The 22,585-nt window shown below is 37.7% G+C and overlaps 1 long non-coding RNA gene across 2 annotated transcripts; it reads left to right on the top strand.

The window, feature by feature from the left end:
• Positions 1-821: 821 nt before the first annotated feature.
• LOC125184470 (uncharacterized) lies at positions 822-21,788 on the top strand. Of its 2 annotated transcripts, none has more exons than XR_010829122.1 (3): positions 822-994; positions 11,269-11,498; positions 16,783-21,788. It is a non-coding gene; the product is annotated as an uncharacterized lncRNA (long non-coding RNA). The 2 variants fall into 2 exon arrangements; XR_010829123.1 differs by lacking the exon at positions 16,783-21,788 and adding an exon at positions 13,152-14,059.
• Positions 21,789-22,585: the final 797 nt, after the last annotated feature.

The raw sequence follows: 22,585 nt of genomic DNA, 5'->3' as shown, positions 1-22,585 counted from the left end.
GACTTAAAAATTCAACAACCAGTTTTATTCAATATGTGATTCCACAAGGACTTTGGGCATGGATGTATTCTTTTAACATAACATCATAATTACACTTAATGCTAAATGAGAAATGACAGATATTGTTCATTTCACTTTTCTGTTCCTCTGTCAATCCTCTAGCTGCAGGAGGTGCTCTTTCTGAACCTGGAGTTTCAGCCCTAGTTAGGAGTGCTTGTGCTGTTTGTTCAGACTCCTTCTACAGGCAAGTTGCATGAAGCTTTTGCAGTTGTCTGCTTTGAATAATTTAATGGTTTGCTGGTTTTACTGCAACATTTTGAGTGCAAACTGGGGGGTAAAGTGTTAAGCTCATTTCCTGTAGTGTTTTCCTCTGCATGTTTTCCACACTGTCTTCATTTTATTGGACTTGAATATTGGATGTGCCACACCTGACTATGCTGTAAAAGCTACACTATCCAGATGATAAGCAGATATTTTTCATGAGACTTTTAAATGAGATCAGTAAATCAATTTCAAAGTGAGTTTTACAAAGCTGAGATTTGTTTGCAGCAGTCACCTCAAACAATAAAGCATCTCTTTTATATAGCACATTTAATCTTATATATAATTTACAGGTATACCTGTTAGATCATCAGAATTCTGTCAAGAAAGCAAAGGAATGAGTGTATGATTACAGAGAAATACACCTTATAGAAATGTTATTTCTTCATATTCATTTTTAAATAGTCATTGACTAAAATGCACCTCATTTTTTTTGCTAACATATACTTAAAGAATAAAAGACAAAAGTTATTTTTCTAGTTTTTGAAATGAAATATTTTAAAGTATGTCTTCTTTCCTAACTGCTTAAAATATATATGTAATATTTCTTGATTTCAGCAAAGTATGAAACTAACAACGCTAAAAATAAAGAGATTCTGGACATTTCTGGGACTGTATCTGTCCTCAGCTAGAGACATTTCTTTATCTTACAGCAGGAATTGTATTATCCCAGGTAAGTTTTAGAGCACCCTGTACAAAGTACTTATCACAGTAGAAATAAGTAGTAGTTTTGGAGGGTCCTTGAGCTGTCAGTCCTTAAAATTAAAAATGGCTGTAAACAAGGTTTTGGGTAGTTCTCTATAATATACTACCTTTCAGTGTGAAATTGTAGTCTCCATGAAGACAGATTTTGAATTGATTCAAAATCTTAGCTGAGAAATATATTTGTAACTTGCTACTTCTGCCCTAATTCAGTAGTTAGTCAGAATGATGAAATTCTTTGGAAAAACTTGTCTTCTGTAAGGAACTAAATACTTGGATATAGGTACAATTCTGTATTTATACTGCAAGCATCTGAACTGTTCTTCAAAAAGATGTCGTCTACTTCCAGCTTTTTGATAAGTGCTTTCTGTTTGCATCTTTTTTTTTTTTCTGTTGTAATTAGTCTTGCCAACTACTTTTCTGTCTGAAAATTAATTACTCAAAATGCCTTCCTGAAATCAAGCTTACAACATTATGTTCTACAGATATAAGCTTTACAATGTCAACTTTAAGAGCTCATGCTCACTAGCAGTATCTTTCAAATGCTCTATTTTTAGCATTATAACTAAGAACACATAAGGATGATACTGAGAAGCCACCCTATGAAATGTAGGATGCATATACAGAACCAATGTAATTTTTCTGGATGGAGACTCAGCTATTTCTCTAATTAAGTTATTGTCTTTTGCTGACTTCCAGTGGAGGGTCTCTGTGCAGATTGCATGCAACAAGCAGGGGAGGTGGCAGGAAGCAGTCCCCCAAAATATTTAGTTCTTAGCCTGTTTCAGGGCTAAGGATTTACAGTAGAGGCCTCCTGAAGTTCATTCTCTTCCCTTTGGAAATAGCTGACTCTTGTTATCTATTCACTAGTGAATTGTTTTTTGCTGATTTTATATCTCAGTGGGTTTCACTGAATATAGGTTTCAAATGCAAGAGGAAGAAAACCCCTTCTTTTGAAATTGAGTACAGCAAGCATGGTAACTTTACAAATCTTCACCTGTTACAGCATACCCATCTTCTTATAGGAATAACCTTCATCAGCAGATAGCTGAAAAGAGCAAGTGAGGTTCAACAGTACATGGGAAGTGTCTCATATGCTCTTTTCATCCTGAGGTTCACATTTCAGATATTGCTGCCTTTAGAATCACAGTTGTTAACACCCTGGGACTTTTCAGTGATAGGGAATTGTGTTACCGAGGTTTCCGGTAGCAAGACTAAGGAATTCAAGATAAAACTTCAGATACAAAGAAATAGTTCTAGAGATATGTTAACACTTTCTGATGAATGTACCTGAAGATTAATATTGAAGACATCCCCCTTATTTTGGGGACTGATGGAACTGCAAAATGGTAAATTAGCCTAGCATCAATGTGGGTAGTGCAGGATCGGGAGTGGCAGACTCATGAAGGACACATGCACAATCTTAGCTTAAAATCGGAATGCTATGCCACTTTGATTGGTGTTGGAAATCAAACTAGTTCTTAGTGCTGCCACAGGAAAATCTTTCAATAATGCTTTTATATATATATTTCCCACTCAACAAGTCTCCCTGAAAAAAAACACTGTTGTTTATTCCTCAGGTCTCTGAGGAATTTAGGACTATTTGAGTCTGCCAAATCATCTTGTGTAAGTAAGCTTGTTCACAATGTGTAAAATTAACTTTACACTGGAGTAAGAGACAGAATTACAGTGAAGCCAGCATACAGACTTTATTTCGAACAACACTGAAAGTGATATATCATGTTTTTTATTTGTATTTATCTTGTTTGCTCTTTGGAACCTTCAGCAACCATGCAGATGTGGCTAAGCAATGGAATAGAACGCTGTGAAAAGTCAAGGGGTTTCTTGGTATCCCCTCTGTCCATCTTGATTAAGCATCCACAGACTTGTCAGCGGTCCTTACTCATTTGCTAGCTAGATCACTGTGAAGAAAAAAAAAGATTTTTTTTTCTCATTTTCTGAACCCATATCCGAACAGTACAACGTCTAACCATCAGTGTGTCAGGCTGGACCATGGACAGACATTACAGTGTTTGGAAGCAAAGCTGGTGCTGCTCTAGAACTATTATAAAATAAAGAGTTAAATGTTGAGACTCTGATAGAGCAATTTTCTAATTAGTAGTATTGCTGAAGTTCTGTTTAATCGCTTCAGCATTCAGGGGATCAAAATGTACCTGGTGTACCAAGGTATAGTGCAGTGAGTGCACTCATTACCATTGTGCTTTGATATACAGATCAAAGACTTCTTGCATCTAGAGATGTAAGCTTCCATTGAAGTCCATACTAAACATCTGCTTGATCATGTGCAACTGATTGTTTTATGTGTTTCATGTCTTTGAGGAGTGCATTTAAGGACCAGGCTTGCTCAGTGTTTATTGGTATGATGATATGAATAATTGCTGTAGTATTGAAGTCAGCAACATTAGGACTGTTTATCAGCCTCAAAGAAAAAGTTGTGTTATGAGAACAGAGAATATACATGATCATCCATGTACACATTAAAATACAATCTACATAGAAATATTGCATATATTTTTCCCTTAAAAGCTGAACCAAGTGTTTTCCTGTATGTATTTACCATATATTTCACAATGTATTTATCCTATTTCTGTGGAAAGATGCCCTAGGCATCTTCCAAATTAAAGAAAAGCTAATGAGCATAAAATGCGTGAATAGTTTGTACAACAGCGTATAACAGTTTCAGTAGCAGTAATTGGGCTAAGTTCAATTACAGGTCTTTTAGAAAATAAAGATAGCATTTTATTTAAGACTTTGGCTAGAAACTTACCAGGCCCATGCTTTAAGAAAGAATCAGATTTAGGTATTCTACTTATTCCCCAGGCGTTTCTTCCTTGCCATATACCCTGAGGGAAGCTCCCAGTAAGATGAAACAGAGATTTTTTTTTTTAATTAGTTCAACAAAACAGATCTAAAATAACATTGAAAAGCATGCCTTGCTATCAATTATTTTAAATGTTCTGTCCTAGAAACTTTGTGTGTGTGTGTGTGTGTGTGTGTGTGTGTGTGTGTATGAATGAAGTTACAATTGCTCCTAAATCGGTGAATTAGTCTCAGCAGCCAAAAGACCAGTCAGGGGAAGATTTCTTGTCAATGCCATTATGCAACTTCTCCCTCTCCTTCCTAAACCATACCTCTCCTTCAGCATAAAAAAACTCCATTTACTCATGTCTAGCATCCCCATATTCGCCGGCTATGCCCAGACCAAGCTCCATTCAAGATGCCGTTGCCATCTTGCCCAGAATTTTGTCTTTGTGTCAGTCTTCAAACCCCATCACCATGTTTTTCTCGTGGCCTGACATTCTCCTTTCTTTCTTCATCCAGCATCCTCTCCTCCCCTATTGCTCTTCTTACATCTTCTTTCTCACCCTTCCTTCTGCATGCCACCAGGTGCTTTGAAAGACTCCTTATCACCTCCCAGTAAACAGTACATCGATGCCATCTTCTACTGCAATTCAAATGACTCCAAGTTCTGTTCTTCTTCTCTGGAGGCCTCCAATCACTGGCCAACGTGACACATATCAATCTTCCATCTACTATTTTCTTCTGTCTCCTAATTTTTATTTAATGTGTAGCCTTAATATTAAAGGCACTTATTTAAAGTTTAGCAAAAAATTACAAACTTTATTGTGCATGTATACAGAAGAAGGTTCTTGAGCAGATTTTCTGGCATAAAACAAATAGAAGTCTAGAGGTTTTCCCCTCACTTCCAAGTTTTTCCTTTTATTTAAAATGCCCTTCTGGGACTGAAATGTAAAAGAAACGCACTTCAATACCCCAAACTATTATTCTCCAGAGCAATATTCTGTGGGACAGTAGGCCAGTGATAGGTAATCACATATTGTTTCTTCAGAATGAAAGGCTTTCCCTATTCCTTAACAGATACTCTGAGATGAACCAAAGGTTAAAGAAATTGATACAGAAAGCTGGGGCCAAGCCTGAAGTATTGGATGAAGGTAATTATGCTGTTAGAAGGGAAGAATATTGCCTTTAACATTGTTAGCCATATCCATAAGAGATCGCATGGTTTCTTCAATGCCAGGATCTAGACTTCTGGAGAATAATTAATTTTCACTCACAGACAGTAGCTTTCTATTTAGCATATTTTCCCCATCCATATTACAGTCATTTTGCTGCCAGTAAGTACAGCTTCCTGTATTTATACAATACGATATCAAGAGACAAATTCCTGTCAATCATACATTTCTCAAAGCAATAAAAAATGGATTATTTACTAAAAGTACATGCACTTAGGCAATTAATTGGCTGTGAATATTCTGTATAAATAACTTTTAGAATGGCTGTGCACTGACCTTTAAAAAGCCAACTTTAGTCTCAGCTCCGTATCCCTGAAGACTGAACTGATTGATATAGAACTAAACCTGAATAAACTTCAAAATAAATAGACATAGAAGTGAGCTAGTGCTGTGGTCAAAACCAGACTGAAATTTCAGTGTGTTGAAAACAGAGTTAAGATAAAGCAGTTTAAAACTGATGCTTGAAGTGAAAAGAGTGAAGTAAAACAATAAAAGCTGGTCATAGGTACCACATTCAGTTTAGCTAGGGTCAGTTACATTTGAAAATTATTGCTCTCATAAGCAGTCCCAAATGATTTGGAAATTTATTCCCTTTTCTAGTGGACAGCTTTCTGCTGACTGACACTTTTACTGGCTTTCCCAGACAAGACCAAGGATTGAGTGAACTCTAGAGACTGAACTACATCATCATTAACAAACCCTTTAGTCAGAATTAAGATAAATTTTAGTTTTCCCATTTAAAAGTGAGAATAATTTTTCCAAGTGATAGTGACTGGTCTGACACTGTGGCTTGCATGTCCAAGAAACTCAGCTTTCCTTACAAAACATAAGTTGTAGCTTGAAATATTTCTCTGGAAACATCATGGATTCAGTGAGTCCTCAATAAATCCAGGACAGGCTTTGGGAGTCCAGCTCGGTCTCTGTAGTAAATTAAATGGATCCAGAATCCTGTTCTAGTTCTAAGGTCAACTGCTCACATTATTTACTATGCCATCCTGAAGAGTGTGTAGTTGTTCACTTAACTGTTAGTACTGAGTAGCTGCCTGTCAGGAACTGTCCTTGCTTTGTACCAGATGTCACATTTTCCTGAGAATTGTCAGGGGAAGTTCCATTAGAGTTAAAAGTATGCCATGGATGGCTCAACTGTTTATCAGTGCATTTGGGTTCTGGGGACACTCACTGGTGCTGCCTCATTTACTGATATAGGTACAACTCACCTGTGTCTACAAGAACCATCATGTTACTGCTGCAGCCCACAGGTGGATTTTTGGGCAGAGCAGCCTCAGGCTCCCATTATAGGTTCAGCCAGCTCAGAGGCTTGAGGTAGGCTGCTGTGCAGCCTGGCTGGCCAAGTTAGGGACTGTTTGCAGAGTAGATCTTCCAAGTCACTTGTCTTGGGCTCCATTGGGAGCCAATGGGAGCCTTAGGGCATGAGCCACCCAAAGCCCAAATACATGAACTGTGCCTTACAGGGCTTATTTCTCACCATTGGCTATAAAGGGAGAGTGGGTGACCTAGCAGTGCTTAAAGGGGGACACTGTGATGGCCAGTCCAAGTCCCATGGTTAACAAGGATGCCTGCAGTGTACTCAGCAGCTGAGATCCAGCAGGGCTTTCAGTTCACAGGAAGTGTGGGAAGATTTTCTTTTCATGAGGATGTTAGACTTAAACTGTCTTGTGAGAAAAATGGAATTTTATGTGAACAAGAACATTGTCCAGAACTATAATACTTTTTTTTTTTTTTTTTTTTTTTTTTAGATAGATAATGACTAATCATAGCACAAAACTCTGGAGGTTAAGCCCTGTTGATTTTTCATCAAATAGTCTTTGAAACAGCTGGTACTCCAGAAATACAAATGATGCAGTGATTTTAATTAGGCTCTGCTCCTTTGTCTTTGTGTCTCCTGCCCTAATGTACTAATGTTTACACTTTAACACAGTTTCATGCCCAGTATTGACCTCCTACAAAGGATTTTAGACTCCTTTTTGGAACAGGGCAGCATTTAACAGATGTATTTAACAGCCATTTATATTACAGGTGAATTTAGGCAAATTACAAGGATCAGCACTGATTTGTTTGAAGCACCAAGCAAGTTGTAGCAGGCATTTAGAGGCCAGGAATGCCACTATATTCACTATTCTGATTCATAACTGCAGAGTTCAGAAGTCAATCAGAGTCTCTTATACCAACAATTAACAGTAACATATTGACACCAAATCCTTTCAAGGCTCATTACTAGTTCTCAAGGACCCTCAGTGATGGTTGCTGCTAATCCCTTCTCTTGAATTTATTGAAGAAGTCAGAGAAAAGGATTCTGGTCTGTACTTGGGCTCATGGACCAGCAAATACATCTTTGAAAAATGTCTTGTTATAGAGTAGGAGGGCAAGTGAGGCTCATACAGGGTCAGTCAAAAAAGGGTTCAAAAATGAATCACAGAATCACAGAATCACAGAATCGTCTAAGTTGGAAGAGACCTCCAAGATCACCGAGTCCAACCTCTGTCCTAACACTAACAAGTCCTCCACTAAACCATATCACTAAGGGCTACATCTAAACGTCTTTTAAAGACCTCCAGGGATGGTGACTCAACCACCTCCCTGGGCAGTCCATTCCAATGCCTAACAACCCTTTCAGTAAAGAAGTTCTTCCTAACATCCAACCTAAACCTCCCCTGGCGCAACTTTAGCCCATTCCGTCCTGTCACCAGGCATGTGGGAGAACAGACCAACCCCCACCTCTCTACTGCCTCCTTTAAGGTACCTGTAGAGAGCGATGAGGTCTCCCCTGAGCCTCCTCTTCTCCAGGCTAAACAACCCCAGCTCCCTCAGCCGCTCCTCCTAAGACTTGTTCTCCAGACCCCTCACCAGCTTCGTTCTCTGGACTCTCTCGAGCACCTCCATGTCCTTCTTGTAGCGAGGGGCCCAAAACTGAACAAGAATATTTGAGGTTATTTTTGGATCAGTTAAAATTAGACTTTGAGTATTTTTAAGGGCTTTGATGTTATGATCAGTTCAGTAACTGATTTTATATCTCACAGTAATGCACTGTTTTAAGTTAGGAATTTCTGCAACATCCATTTTAATAAAGGTAGCCTTTAACATACACACATACAAACACACACAGAAGCAAAATATTTACCTCTATTGTGTATTAAAGAAGATTCAAATAACAAATAATGTAAATGACATCTCATGGAACAAACTAAAATATTTTATTCTAACATAAATGCTTTCTTCGAAATAGTTATTAGTGCCAAAGTTGGAATAATTTCTAGGAAGGATCCAATTCTAATTTTTATTTTCTGTTTTTAAGTATTGTATATATCTATATTTTTTATCTACCGACTACATAAACAAATCCATTCACATTACATACAATAACACAGGAATAAGTGATCCTTCAGTGACAGCGATAGATGTAAAAATTAAAACTGGTACTTGAAAATTCTCATCTCATCTCACATACCATGTATGAAAACAGCTGCGGAACTGGTACAGGATGCTCTTGTAGACAAGAATTTAAAGAGATTCCCAATGAGATTAAATATTTACTATTATAATAGCAGTATTTGCAGTTATACAACCAGTGCTAGAAAAGGAACTGTAAAACTGTTTTTATCCCATGCCTGAGAGCTAAAGTTTATTGTGAGTAAAGAGTAATAGGTGAAGGACAGATAGTCTTACTCTTGTCTCCCATGGGATTATTGCATTTTCACTTTGAGATAGTACATTTGGAGATAGGACATCAAAAATGAATTGTGCCACTATACACATTCATGTTTGCCTTCATATTGAATATTGAGTGCACTCTGGTCCCGTCATCTCAGAAAGGATGCATTACAACTGGTGCAGGTTCAGAGAAGGGCATAAGCACAATCAAATGTGTGGGCTGTCTCCCACATGAGGAATGATTGAACAAGCTTGAGTTCCTTGATCTGGAAAAGAGATGATATAGGGAAATATAATAGAAGACTGAAAAATTATGGGCAGAGAAAGATTAACTCATCCAATACAAAACATAGGAACAAAAGCTATCAGGTGGGTTCAGACCAAGCAAAAGGAGATGATTCAACAGTCAAGAGGCAGCCTCGTGCAAATACTGGCAAAGGACGTTGTGAACACAAGAAATTTGTGTGAATTCAATGGATGACAGGAAAAGTATGTAGATAAGAGATCCATTGTGTTTTACCAAACAGAAACATTATGTCAAGCTCAGAAAACACCCAGAACAAAAGTAGCTTGCATCTATGAGAATATTAGGAAAGAAATATCATGTTTTCCTTGGTTTTACTCTTCCCTAGCTATCTCCTTTAGCTAGATAGATTCTTGCTCTGAACCAGTAGAGGAATTCTTATTTTCTAACTTTTAGTTTGATCCCACAGGGCAGTTGATACCCTTTTCTATATGAATCTATGGGTTCAAAGTGACAAATGGTGTAGACATTGATTTTTACTCAAAAAAAAAAAGAAAAAAAAGGAAAAAAAAAAAAGATGTCATAAGCAGACTAAAAGTCCCAACTATTTTTTTGCAAACTGCCACATGGCTGATGGGCGTTGTAGGCACTGTTTGCATTCACTCTGCATTTTATACAGAAAAATCTTTTATGCTGTTAAGACAGTGAAATACTTTTATACACAAAAGTCAATCCAAGAGCTATGCCACCCCCTGAAGGTAAGCAAATCCTTTCTGAAGTCTGACATTATGTACTTTACGTAACTCCATAAACTGCTGGAGACAATATTCTTGGACCCTTCTTACACCAAGTGAAGCAACACAGGCATCAAAATATAGCAGTATGTCTCTAGCTGATTAAATTAGCATAACTCAAATAAGGCTGAATTTCTTGGGCTGGCACAGAATTATCAGGTCTTCTATCTATGGTCCATAAACAGTGTAAAATAAAGAAACATATAATGGACCATGCAAAATAAAGAGAGAAACGGGAAGGCTATAAGTGGTACAGGCGATTAACTTCCAAACATCTGTAGATAATAAACTGTTGGAACTTTTTTTTTATACAATTCCAGTGCATGTCTTTGAATCCTTAGAAACCATCTGAACAGACAGCTTAAGTGTCACTAATATCATTAGGGTTTTAATAGTTATTAATTCAGCTATTTTAACTTCCAAGTAGCACGATGCAGCTTTACTTACCAATTTTATTCTTAAAATGTTTCAAGAGGTTGCTTGTGCTAGCATATTTGAGTTTTACGTGTGCCTCAGCATTTCTGCAGGTTAATAATGTCCTGAAGGCTACAGGATTTTCTTTTGGTTTCAAAATTACATATGCATTATTGCAAATGAGTTCTGCCACAAAGGAATTCATAATGAAAACATCAGAGGGAATTAAAGTGCTTCTTATAATACTTCAGCTTGCTCCATTAATCTGAGGGCAGAATGAATTGAGTCATTACGTTCCCAGATGGTATTAGGGACCAAATGGGCAGCCCTGTCCCAGCTTGATATTTTTTTTTCACTGTAAGTATATTTTACTGGGGAAGCAGGTCAGGTCTGGGAGCAGAAAATCCATCGTGGGTAATTGAAGTCCCTGAGTAATGTTTTAACTCAAGTTTTAATCTTTATGCACAGAGACAGCAGGTCATTGTTAACTAGCAAGAGAAGCAGAAAGATTAAGAATGTACACAGTGCATTACTTTAAGAGGAGAGTGAAGAAACATAAGTATCTTTTACTGTAGGATCATTTGGCTTTAAAGAGCTGTCTTCTTGTATCTATATGCATGACTTCATTGAAAATTCATTGGCATCTGAAAGGTATCTGAAAAGCATCAGGTAGAATAATATTTATAATAACAGTGCTATGTTAATTGTGATCATCAAGGTTATGAACACAGCAGTATCTTTAATTAAGCCAGCTGGTTCACGTGAAAAAAAAAAAAAGCAAATTTCAAATCCGAAATAGGATCAACAGATTTGAAGCTAGAATTTATTAGTGCTTAAAAGATGTATTTGTGTATTTATTAATTTGCTTAATGAAGAAACATGTAGGTGTCCTAGGTGTTTCTCAAGAATATATTCTGCAAGAGAAATCTCTCAATTAACTGATTCAAATAATATATTTGGTTTAAGTAGACTGTTGTCATACTTGAAACACCTCTTATGTTTTCTTGCTGACAGGGGTGTATTTACACTGAATACTGTGAGCAGATGCAATTCATCTTTTGTCCTCCAGGTAGATGTGAATTCACTTTATCCCTGCTACAAGATGAAAAATTTGTGTACCTAAGTTAGATGACACCATGAATGCACAACATTATCTCGGTCTGGAGCCCAGGGAACTTGCATATAACCATACAAAACCATAATTATGTATCCAGATTATTTCCTTGCAAGTGAAAATGAGGCTGGCATTTCTAAGAAGTGCTGGAATCTGGCTGATGGATTGTGCATTGCATGGGAAAGGTAAGTCCCTGTGCTATATATGCATGTATATAAAAATATATGTTGTGTTCAACAACAGGGTTCTGCCTGTTAAGCTAGAATTTGTGTGGTCTTTCAAAATGTGAACCTGAAGAGAATGGGTGAGGTTGTAGCTTCTTTTCCTGCCCTCAAACATCTAGCTTATTTCTGTGGAAAACACTTTGCCCAAAAATGACATAGGCAGAGCTACAGTTAGTTAAAGATTTTTTTTTTCTTTTTTTCTTTTTTTTTCTGGAAATACCCCTTTTGCTAGTCAGCATGGTTATTGGGACTGGCTTGGTTTTGAGTCTTCCCTAGAAACAGACAGAAAGCTTTCTGCTCTGTAATTTCTGATGTTAGAGGGTCCAGAGCCACAGAGAACATGCCAGTTGCCTTCTCAGGCATGCCAAGGATTGCAGGTCCCAAATCCAGAAGGTTCAGTTCCTACAGAAATCCACTTTTTAGGGGTATTCTAGCTCTCCCGCTTTCAGCATGGGTTTCAAATCTGAAGAATTGGTCCATTTCATTCTGAAATGAAGGGATGGATCTTGTCCATGCAGAAACCTTTATTTTTTTTTTCTTAATTTGCAGTATTTTTAAATTAAAATTTAACTACATTGAAGTTAAATTTCAATTTTTAATCATTCATTATAAATCACTTTTCAAAGACTCATAATTTCCTGAAAACCTGAAATTATTATACCAGGTCTGTTTCTGGATTCTAGTTACTGAAGTAACTATTTATATTTATATGTATTTATGTTTATATTGACTGAAATAGTGAATTTAACATCCTCAAAACAGCTAAGTCAACTCCTCACTCATGGCAATAAATTAAAAATATTATATTTAAAAGAAGAAACAAAACCAGCTACTCCTTTTGATAATGTTCAAATTGAAAGACTTTCAATCTCTTACTGTAACTATGAGATAAGACAGCGTGCCATTTTCATTCTGACTTAATGCTGAGATTCTCTTCAAATCACAGGTTCCGGGGATTTGGACTTTTAGGAAATCAATAAATATCACATGACACATTGCTAACCAAAATCATAGAGTTGATTTTAAAGATATTGTCCTTATGGAGGCAATACTTTTTTCAATATTCCTATTCAATAAACAGAGCTTCGGGAAAGTGGAAGGTAACTTCACAGGAAGCTTTGTAATTTCTATTAAGAAAACAGAAAAAAAGACACTTTGAAAGTTTTCTCTTCAATGAAAAGTTAGAAACTCAGTTTTAGTCTAAAAAAATAGTTTATGTAGTCTATTTATTTATGTATTTATTTTTGCATGATAAAGCATGCTTTTTTGGAATTTAATGATTTCAAAGTGAAAAATTCTCTAGTGTAAAAATGTGAAGCACATATTCCCTTCTCAGTTTATATTTCTTTTTAATTGGAAAAGTTGGCATGTAGCCACAGAAATCCAGTGATATTGTTGCCGCATCATTCTAACAGAAAAACAAATCCATCCAAAAACCTTATTATTTTTTAAAATAAAATTTCAAGGAAGAAGTGAAAAGGCACTATTTATTTATTTATTTATTTATTTATTTTTCCTTTTAGCCAATGAGTTGCAAGAAGTCTTTCTGTGTAAAACGTAAAACTTTCTCCCTGAAACAAAATTAGGTTCACATTTCTCTGTGCTCTCTTGTAGACGCAGGTAGATGAAGATGGATGGAGGAGAAAGTTAGTCATGAAACAGATCATGAAGAGCCCAGCACATGCACTGCCTGGGCTCTGCTGCTTTCCTTTTCAGCAGGGCCGGACCCTGGGCAGCGAGAGAGTCAAAAAGCTGTAGCTTGGTCTTCCCAGCCTGTGTGTCCCATGGGCTGTGGGACAAACTGCTTCCCCAAAGGGTGGGATTGGAGCAGGGTGTGAGGTCTGCGAACCTGCTGGTGGAGAGGAGCACTTTGGCTCTCCTCAGAGATGACACATCTCCACCAGGGTGCTTTTATGGGTGAGATGTAAATATGGTGGCTGAGATCCTGCAATTCATGGTACTTCTTGAGAAAGGAACATCCTGACAGTCTTCTGTGGTGGTAATTTAGGAAACATAAAATTTTGGACTTCTTTATTTGGGATAATCATTAGTTTGACTGACTAGTTTAGGCTAACATATAACTCAGAACACAAATACCATCCAGACAACCTCAAGAGTAAAGCAAGAAGAGCTTAGAGTCTTCCCCTTTTGTAACTCTTGTTTCTGTTTTGCATGTTACCTTCAGTATTAATGCAATTTATTTCTGCGTGACATAGAATGCTGATGAGAATGAATGTAGCATTGTGGATAATGTGCGTTTGAATATCAAGCTACCCCATAACATTTTTAGCAAAGTAGTGTAATAAATGAAAAGAGAAAGGCCTGAAGGAAATTACTTTTGTGTTTGAAACAAAGCAGTGGCATCTCAGAGCTAGTTATGAGAGGAATGCAGCTTGGATCAGAGACCAAAATCACAGTTATTAGAACTTCCTTATCAATTTCTGATTTGGGTCTTCTCAAGATAAAATACAGATACTCGTCTTAATGTCATTTCCTTTTTTCTTTTCCAGATTCCACATCAACAACTTGTTCTCTTTCCTAATCTTTTTCCCTTCTGTTTTTTTTATTGCCTTTTTTTTTTTCCCCTGATGCGTTCGTTTTCATCTGCTCATTTCTCTTTCTCTGCCTTTCCGTTTCTTCCTCCTTTATTTTTCTTTGCACACACCTCTCCCTTGCCTGACATCCCTTTCTTTTATGTGTTGCCTCTTACTGACTGCTAACATCCCCAAATCAATCTCTGCAGCTGCTACTTGGGTGCACTTTCTTGCAGCCACTGGTGGTAGTTCTGCACTCTTTGCTGCACTTGACTCCAGTCAAGGAAAACAGAAAACAAAGCTTTGAAAGCCCCGTAGCAGTAACTGGTCTTATCCCAGGGGCTGTGTTTGGATTGTTTGCTATAAAGTCAGTGCTGGAGAGTGATACAAGCAATTCATGCCCCCTGCTAGCCAGGCCCTGACTTCCCCCTAGGCAAGACAATGACATGGGAGATAGCTCAGACTTGCAGTATTCTTCTAGCCCAAGAATCATGTTCTCACTTTTACAGACTGCGCAGGGAGACAGGAGGGACGGAATGAATGCAGCCCTAGGACTTGAAGGGAGCAGCCAGCTGTGGTTCTGAGTTTCTCTGGGGCTTTCTCACAAAGCTGTGCTTTCCCAAACACTTCATTAAGTGTGTATAGGAGGGGAATAAGGAAAGTAGCCTTTTAGTATAGGAATTGATTATGTTTGCACATGTTGATTTAAACCAGTGCACAGAGAGTTCATTTTGGGATTTCAGGATGCAGGCAGAATTCTTTTTCTTCCCTCCATATAGGGAAGGTATTTAATTGCCTTAGGAAATATCAGGAAAGCTTTCTGGAAGTCCAATGCCATACACTGTCAGGCACTTTCGGCTGCCTTTGATCTCACACAGAATTGAGATTTATTGGCACTACTCAGGAACGTGCAGACAAGCAGGATGGGAACATGTCACGTGCTCTTTCACAGCTTGCTTTCAGTTGGTGATGACTCTTGGTTCTTCCCCTCTCCAATTCCTATACCTCTAACACGTCTGTGCCATTTCATTTGCTCTTTTCAATTGGAAATGCCTCATTAAGCATGTTTATTTATTTATTTTTTTAAAATGAATCTCACATAATCATACACAAAACCTCAGTTTGGGACTCTTGCTTTTTTTTACCTGTTATCTCTTCATGTCAGTCATGCACAAACTTTGAAGATGCAGTCACAAATCTGTGACCAGGCACCTGGGTAGCTGTCAAGAACAGAACTGGTTGTGTCTGCCAACTTTGACATTGCCAGCTGTACTGCTGAATATCCACAAAACCCAGCCCAAGCCAAACAAAGCCAACATCCCCCAAGCATCCACTTCTTAAAGTCTTCCGGTGATTAGAAGAGGAAAGAATCAAGACTTCTGTTTAAATTCTCAGAGGAAAATAAAAGTATTCCAGGCCATATTTGGAGTGGAAAGCTTCTGCACAAAACAGTCTCAGAACTGTTGGGAGGTCTAAAAGTGTAGCTGTGATCTAGAAGTGGAGATGAGAAGAGGTAATGAGAAGTCAGCCAGGCAGCCAGTTGCAATAAAACAGAATATGCTGAGACTTAATCTTACTATAATTCTGTGGTAGTGAGATTTTCAGAGGTGGTTTTTTTTTTTTTTTTTTTTTCCAAAATTGTAAACAAACTCATAGTTATCCTGAAACAACCCTTGGAAAAATGAATCTTGGTTATTTTGCCCTTAGGCTGTGCCATTGTTGCTAAGCTGTCCATTGGCTCTAGAACATGTAACATTTCAGTCATCAGCAATCTGGCAGGTATTTTGTCCCTAACATTGATCCAAGAACTATATGCCAGGCTGTTTGCACCATCTGTCATACCAGAGTCAGCAGGGGGGACAAAAGGTGGACAGCTGGTATGATCAGCCTGCAATACCATTTTAAGGGAGAAATACCAGAACCTGTGTCAAAAGGCATTGAAAACAAAGTGCCTCGGTGGTGAAAGCAAATACATTTCAGATGTGGTAGCTCATCTTTTCTATCATCGTCTTTATGGTTATTAGAAATGCACTTCTAAGAATGAAAAAGGTCATGGGGTGCCTAAACTGAACATAATCAGTCTTCATTATGCATACTTCCACTTTTCCAAGGAAAGCAAAGTTGCCTAAAATGACTGGTGATAAAAAGCCAATCTGTAATGAATCCCTCAGCTGCAGAGAACTGGAATAAAACTGCAGTAGAGAGAATTTCTGGATTGATTTTTACCATAAAAACATAGTTACCAGCAAAGCATTCATCAAATGCTGGCCGGGAGCTGACCTCAATTCCTCTGCTCCTCCTTGCAGGTTTGTCTTTGGTAAAAAGCTATTTCACAGTCTTATGAATATGTTGGCAAGAGTGTAATGCATAACCCAATGGCAGGATGCTTGGAGAGATTTTCTGTGTATCCAAAGGCAAGTCAACCAATACTCAACTCCATAGTACATCAGCCAGATCATCAGGCAGTGTTTCAACCAGTCACGTCTACAAATCAACCAAGATGTTAGGAAATGCATGGAACTATACACTAAAGATTTTGGTAAGGAGTGCACTGCAGCAAATGTACTTCAGGAGTTACTGCACCGTTTTGAAATTTACAGCCAGTCTATACCTTCTGGATTAAAAGTGGTGCCAACATAACATATGCAGCTGAGGATTGTGCTTATATTCCCTTACTTGTTTTACAAAGTGTTGCAATTTGGTTTTGACAGACTTGAATGATAACTGCAGCACTGGAAATAGAATCATGGCTCGTCAGAAGACAGTGATTTCACATATTTCACTGAGGCCAGTGTAATACAGAGTGAAGACCAGCAAGAAAACCTGTTGAAGATCATCTGAAGCAAAGCAGACTGCTTTGGAGGTTTAAGATGAAGGCTTTGCTATTGCACATAGGAATACTGAAAGCCAAGGGTTTTTGCTCTGTGGACAAAGTTGAAACTTCCAGTTTTATTCTACTTTAGAAGAAAAGTGAAGTTGACTTAAATATACTTTTATATAGTCATTTGACTAAAAACCTGATTTTTATGGAGATTTTTCCATTCTACAGTCTTTATGCATAATTACATAATTCATCATCATTAGAAGAATGATATGAATACAATATGAAAAATTGTAATGACAATCTGTAAAACTAGCATTAAGGCATTCTGTTAAAAATATGACTTTCTTTTGAGAAAAATCAATACGTTCTGAAGAAAGCTGTGATTTTGATCAAAATAGTATTTTCTGATAAAGGAAAAACTACTGAAATAGTTTTGACCAGCTGTAAGAATAATCATAAAATTTCCAAAGTCATATGGGAGACAGGTATTTTATATTATATAACTGACATTTGAAGTGACAAAGAGCTGTTCCACATGGTCTGAAATGCAAGCTTCTAAAATCTTCACTAAATAGTGATGACAAAGTAAGTGAGGATACCATAATGAAATGTAATCTGAATTGTCATAACCAAAGTAGGGAAAAATGCAAATTTTTATTTCTTTGTATGGCCTGTATGGTCAAAGCTAGATTCAACAGACTTTCGTTTGTCTAAGATAAAGATCAATGAACAAAAGTCATCCAAAAATATTCTCATTTTGATCAGCCTTCTGTCCGTGTTACATAATGACAAGCTTTCTTCAGAAAAGTTCTGATATCATACAGACATATTATGTACATCTAAATAATTGTTAAGAAGTTAGACACTGAGATCCTGAAAAGTGGATACTATGGATACTATGAAGTATCCTTTTTCTTCACGTATTTATTCATGAAACAGGATATACTAAATAGTGCATGGTGGAGTATATGTTAATCTTTCTGTAAAAGAAACAAAAGAAAGAATGAAAAGTACTGTGATCCTCTTCTGTTGCAAGTTAAACAACTTCAGCATCCCCATTCTAGAAGTTCTTTTTTGGACAAGTCCTCATTGCTTTCACCTTTACTTGTGTCTACAGAACTAAGAGAAGCTCTAGTTCAGATAATCATACCAGGGGCTAGTGCGGACATATCCTGTAAACAAACAAACAAACAAACACAAACACATTGATATTGTACATAATTTCATTAATTCTGGATTTAATTCTGAGGGTTGAATGCAAATATTAGCCTTGACATTCTCTTTCAATTTTGACTTTGGAAAAAACAGTTATGTCATTCAGGAATTTAGATGTGAAGCAGGAAAGGAACATTCAAGAATATTTTCCACTGTTTGCAACAAGATCTACCAGGGTACCTATGAACTTGGAAAGACATGGGATCTGAAGTCAAAGCTCATCTTTTCTGTTTATCTTTCCAGTCACCAGAGGAACAATTCTTTCTATTCAATTGCTGCTGTTTTTGAGGGACAAGTTGTCCCTCAACACAATTTGAGAGTTGTCTTTGCATTGTAAGGAGTAAGGATCTGTCTCCTACATGATCCTGAATGGAAGGTAATAAGTTTTCAGTGAGGTGAAGTTCATTTCATGTTGCTGCAGGAATTTGAAGTAGCTTTCTCCTGGAACGATCTTTGGAAAGCTGTATTTCCAGTTTTGCTTTTTCCTTCACCTTTGGGCATTGTTGCAGTAAGACTGACGTAGAATCATAGAATCACAGAATGGTTTGGGTTGGAAGGGACCTTAAAGATCACCCAGTTCCACCCCCCCTGCCATAGGCAGGGACACCTCCCACCAGACCAGGTTGCTCAAAGTCCCATCCAGCCTGGCCTTGAACACTTCCAGGGATGGGACATCCACAGCTTCTCTGGGCAGCCTGTGCCTCACCACCCTCTGAGTAAAGAATTTCTTCCTTATATCTAATCTAGATCTAACATTTTTTTAGTTTAAAGCTGTAACCCCTGGTCCAGTTACTACACTCCCTGACACTCCCTGGAGAGTCCCTCCCCAGCTTTCCTGTAGGCCCCCTTTAGGTACTGGAAGGCTGCTTTAAGGTCTCCCTGGGGCCTTCTCTTCTCAGGCTGAACAACCCCAATGCCCTCAGCCTGTGCTCACAGGAGAGGTGCTCTATCCCCATGATCATCTTTGTGGTCCTCCTCTGGACTCATTCTAATACTTTCATGTCCTTCTTGTGCTGGGGGCCCCAGAGCTGAACAGAGAACTCCAGATGGGATCAAAAGTATCACAAATGGGGGTGCTGTGCAAAAGAATACATAAATCCTAGTTCAAATTTTGTGGGTTAGATTATAATTAAAATATTGTTACCAAGTGGAGATCCACTTCTCGCAAGTGCACTTTGCCTAATAATCATATCCCAAGCTATATCAATATTCAGATGAATACATCATCTGAAGTAATACCTGTTTTCTTCTGTCTGTCTCAGAACAGATGAACATTTTTTATCATTGTCAATACGAAAATTACTTATGTCATCTTTGGTATTGAAATGAAACTCAATTATGTTGCCCTTGATAACCAAACGAACAGTCTAATATAAAGATTAGATGTATTGCAGTCTTTTAAAATTACCAGAAGTGATCTACTATTTTATATGATAGATGAGTTATTAAAATAAGTCAGGTGGAGAACTGAGAAAACTTTTGGTTAAATTAAATAGAGGGTTTCATTAGTAACTTATTTAATATGGGAAGAAAATCGTAACTTAGAAATGTAAGGAAATGGAGGAAGACTTAACTCAAACTCTTCACAAATTATCATTCTTGCTCAATAAGAAAACAGGGCAAGGGCATAGGCTGTAGTTTCAGGGGAGTCTACATCAGGATGCTAAAAGCAGAAATTAGTATAACCTTGAAAGCTACATATATTAGGTTGAAAAGAAGTAGAAGCATTAAGTAATGTCCTATAGACTATGGTAGAAGAATACTTCTTGCTGGTGCATTTGGTCAGTGCCAAAAGGGATGTGAGTAGCACAGGGTCTGTAAGACCAGGTTCTGCTCTGAGATGTTACCAGTCAAGAAGTTGCAACAGACTAGGCAGTCAAGCTCTTCTCACCTCTTTATGGTACTGTATGAGAAGAGCACTCCATGAGTGGGAGATCTTACAGAGTATGAAAACCTATTTATTCAAATTTGTGCAAGCAGCCTTCTCGTGCAAAAACCTGAGTTCAGCAGGACCCAAAGTTTTTTTTTTTTTTTTTTTTTCATTTGAGAAAGAATCCTAGTAAAGAAAAAGAGGCCTAGGGTTTTCATAGGATACAGCAATTGTCAAGTAGAAGAGGCCTAGAGCATCATTCAGAAATTGCTTGATAAGAAGAATGCATCAGTGTTTTTCTTCATGTGTTCATTTGCCTTTTTGTAGAACATAGAGATATTATTTATTTTGTTAAAAGAAAGAAAATGTCAAACTCAGACTTTCAGCAGGTGAGCTCACCAGTGTATAGAGGAGGTCAGCGAGCTGAACTTTGGCAGGGATATTAATATTTTAGAATGCTTTGAATCAGCATAATTTACCTCATCAGTTAGGTCGTGTCACACTCCTGTGGCTTTTAAGCCCTGAAATATCACTGGCACTTACTAGCCCTGCTCTCACTGAAGACAGGAGAACTATGAAGGTAATTTCAGCTCAAAGCAAGCTCAGATCCCTGGATGCTTTAAAATGAAAACAGAATACATTTTTAATGCTTTTTGCTGAATAAAGATGGAATGCAAGCAGATAAGTGAGATGTGATATTAATAAATAAAAATAATTGAATTATCCCCTGAGCCACTGAGAAAAATTGGTGTTAGCTTTCTTTAGATGGTCTTGCTATGGAGATTTTCTGTATTGGGATCCTGGGCTATGAGAAGGGTTCTCAAGAGTTTTTGATAACAAGATATATTAACTGGCAGGAAAACGTTTAGAAGGAGCAAAGGACTCCACAAGGAGTGAATTAGTTTTTTTTTCTGCAAAACTGAAATCCTAATGATACCAATTGCAACAACAGAACAGCTAGTGCAAATTCCAGTAACTAGTTATGGTATTTCAAATTATCTCAGGACAAAGTTAGAGGAAGAACGAGCACTGCTTTTAAATAAATGCTCACTTAAATTCAGCATCTGCCCTGTTGACTTGCAGTTAGGGTTCCTTATTGTGCTTATGTGTTGATTTCCCAGTCTTATTTGACATGTGTTCCTCCTTTAAGGTTCCTTGTGGAGTTCCGTCAGTGCTTTTGGGTAACCCCTTCTGAGAGGTATGGAGGCAACATCTGCTTCTTTGCTAGAACTGGCAAATGTCCGGCTGTGGTGGGTCAATAGAGGGTGGGAGGCCAGTGAACTCATGTCTCTGTCTTTCTGCAGCATCTTGCAGTAGCCCCATGGATGGCTCTGGGATGTGATACAAGATGGCTTCTCACCTCTTCTTTCCCAAGATAAACCTGTTGATTCTCTTCTGTCTATCCAAATCTGGAAAATACTGATGCACTTGCCCAAAAGCATAAGTAGGCATTATCTCTAGCAGCACATACACACAGCCTTATCTGCGAAGGCACCTCAGTTCAGACCTTTAACCCTGCTGTTTCAGACTTCCTTCACTGCACCCTCTCAGCAGTGCAAAGCTTGCTGAAAATTTGGGGATTTCGAAAAGCAGACTAAATATATTCCCCCCTGTGCCTTATGCCATGGCCTAAGGATGTGTTTTCAGTGGTGATATGATAATACCCACTGAGCCACCTCTCTGCATGTCTTATACCTGTCTATAAATCTCTACGTAATTTCTCCTTCAAAACTTCCTATTTTACAGCCATAAATGTGCCTGTACACTGTAGATGCATATTGGAATGCCATCAATTATGGTAGTAGTAGAAAAACACTGAAGACATGTTGCTCAGATTTCTTCAGTACTAAATTCACACATATTGCCTCATCTCTTCTATTTAGAAATCATAACTTCTCTTGCATTAAAGTTGATATTCATGGGCCATTAGCTTTGTTTGTCACTTAGGGTAATTAGCAAACTTGGTTACTCATTATTCCATCACTTGTTCAAATGGCTTGAACAAATAGAGGTTTTTCTTTTTCTCAGTTGTTTGTGTTAAAGCACCTAGCGGTGTTTTGCTGAAGTAAAAGAATAATTTGAATGTGAATGTAAATCCTCAGATTTCATACCCACATTGTTAGGCACTCGCTTTCAGAATTCCACCATACACAGTGTGCTACATGTTGAAGAGACAGGCTTGGTAAGTTACCTTTCCCTTAAAAATTCTGTGCCAGTATTGTTTTGCACACATTTGCCATTTTCACATATATATAAGAACTGAGTTCTCCTGAGTAAGCTTATATGGCTTATATACCCAATGATTATGACTGAATTCATAGTAATTGCCTTTTGCTATTCTCTTATTAGGACTGAAAAGGGGAAGGAAAGCTTGTTTATATGCTGTGCATTTTTTTCTGTGCTCAGAATGTCCAACTATTACAATGGACAAGCTGACACAGAAGAGTATGTTCTCAACAAAGCAGTAGTTAACATCAAATCCTAAAGTAATGCAGTTTGTTTCAGGAAAACTCAGTAAACATTTATATTGTGCCAGTTCTAAAGTCAGGAATCATTTTTAATATCTGACAATAGCTAAATTAGACAGTTTTCCATTACTACCTAG

This window comes from Anser cygnoides, chromosome 2 (assembly GCF_040182565.1).
Source record: "Anser cygnoides isolate HZ-2024a breed goose chromosome 2, Taihu_goose_T2T_genome, whole genome shotgun sequence".
NCBI classification, from domain to species: domain Eukaryota; kingdom Metazoa; phylum Chordata; class Aves; order Anseriformes; family Anatidae; genus Anser; species Anser cygnoides.
The sequence above is the reverse complement of the archived record's forward strand: the minus strand, read 5'-3'. Positions and strand labels throughout refer to the sequence as shown.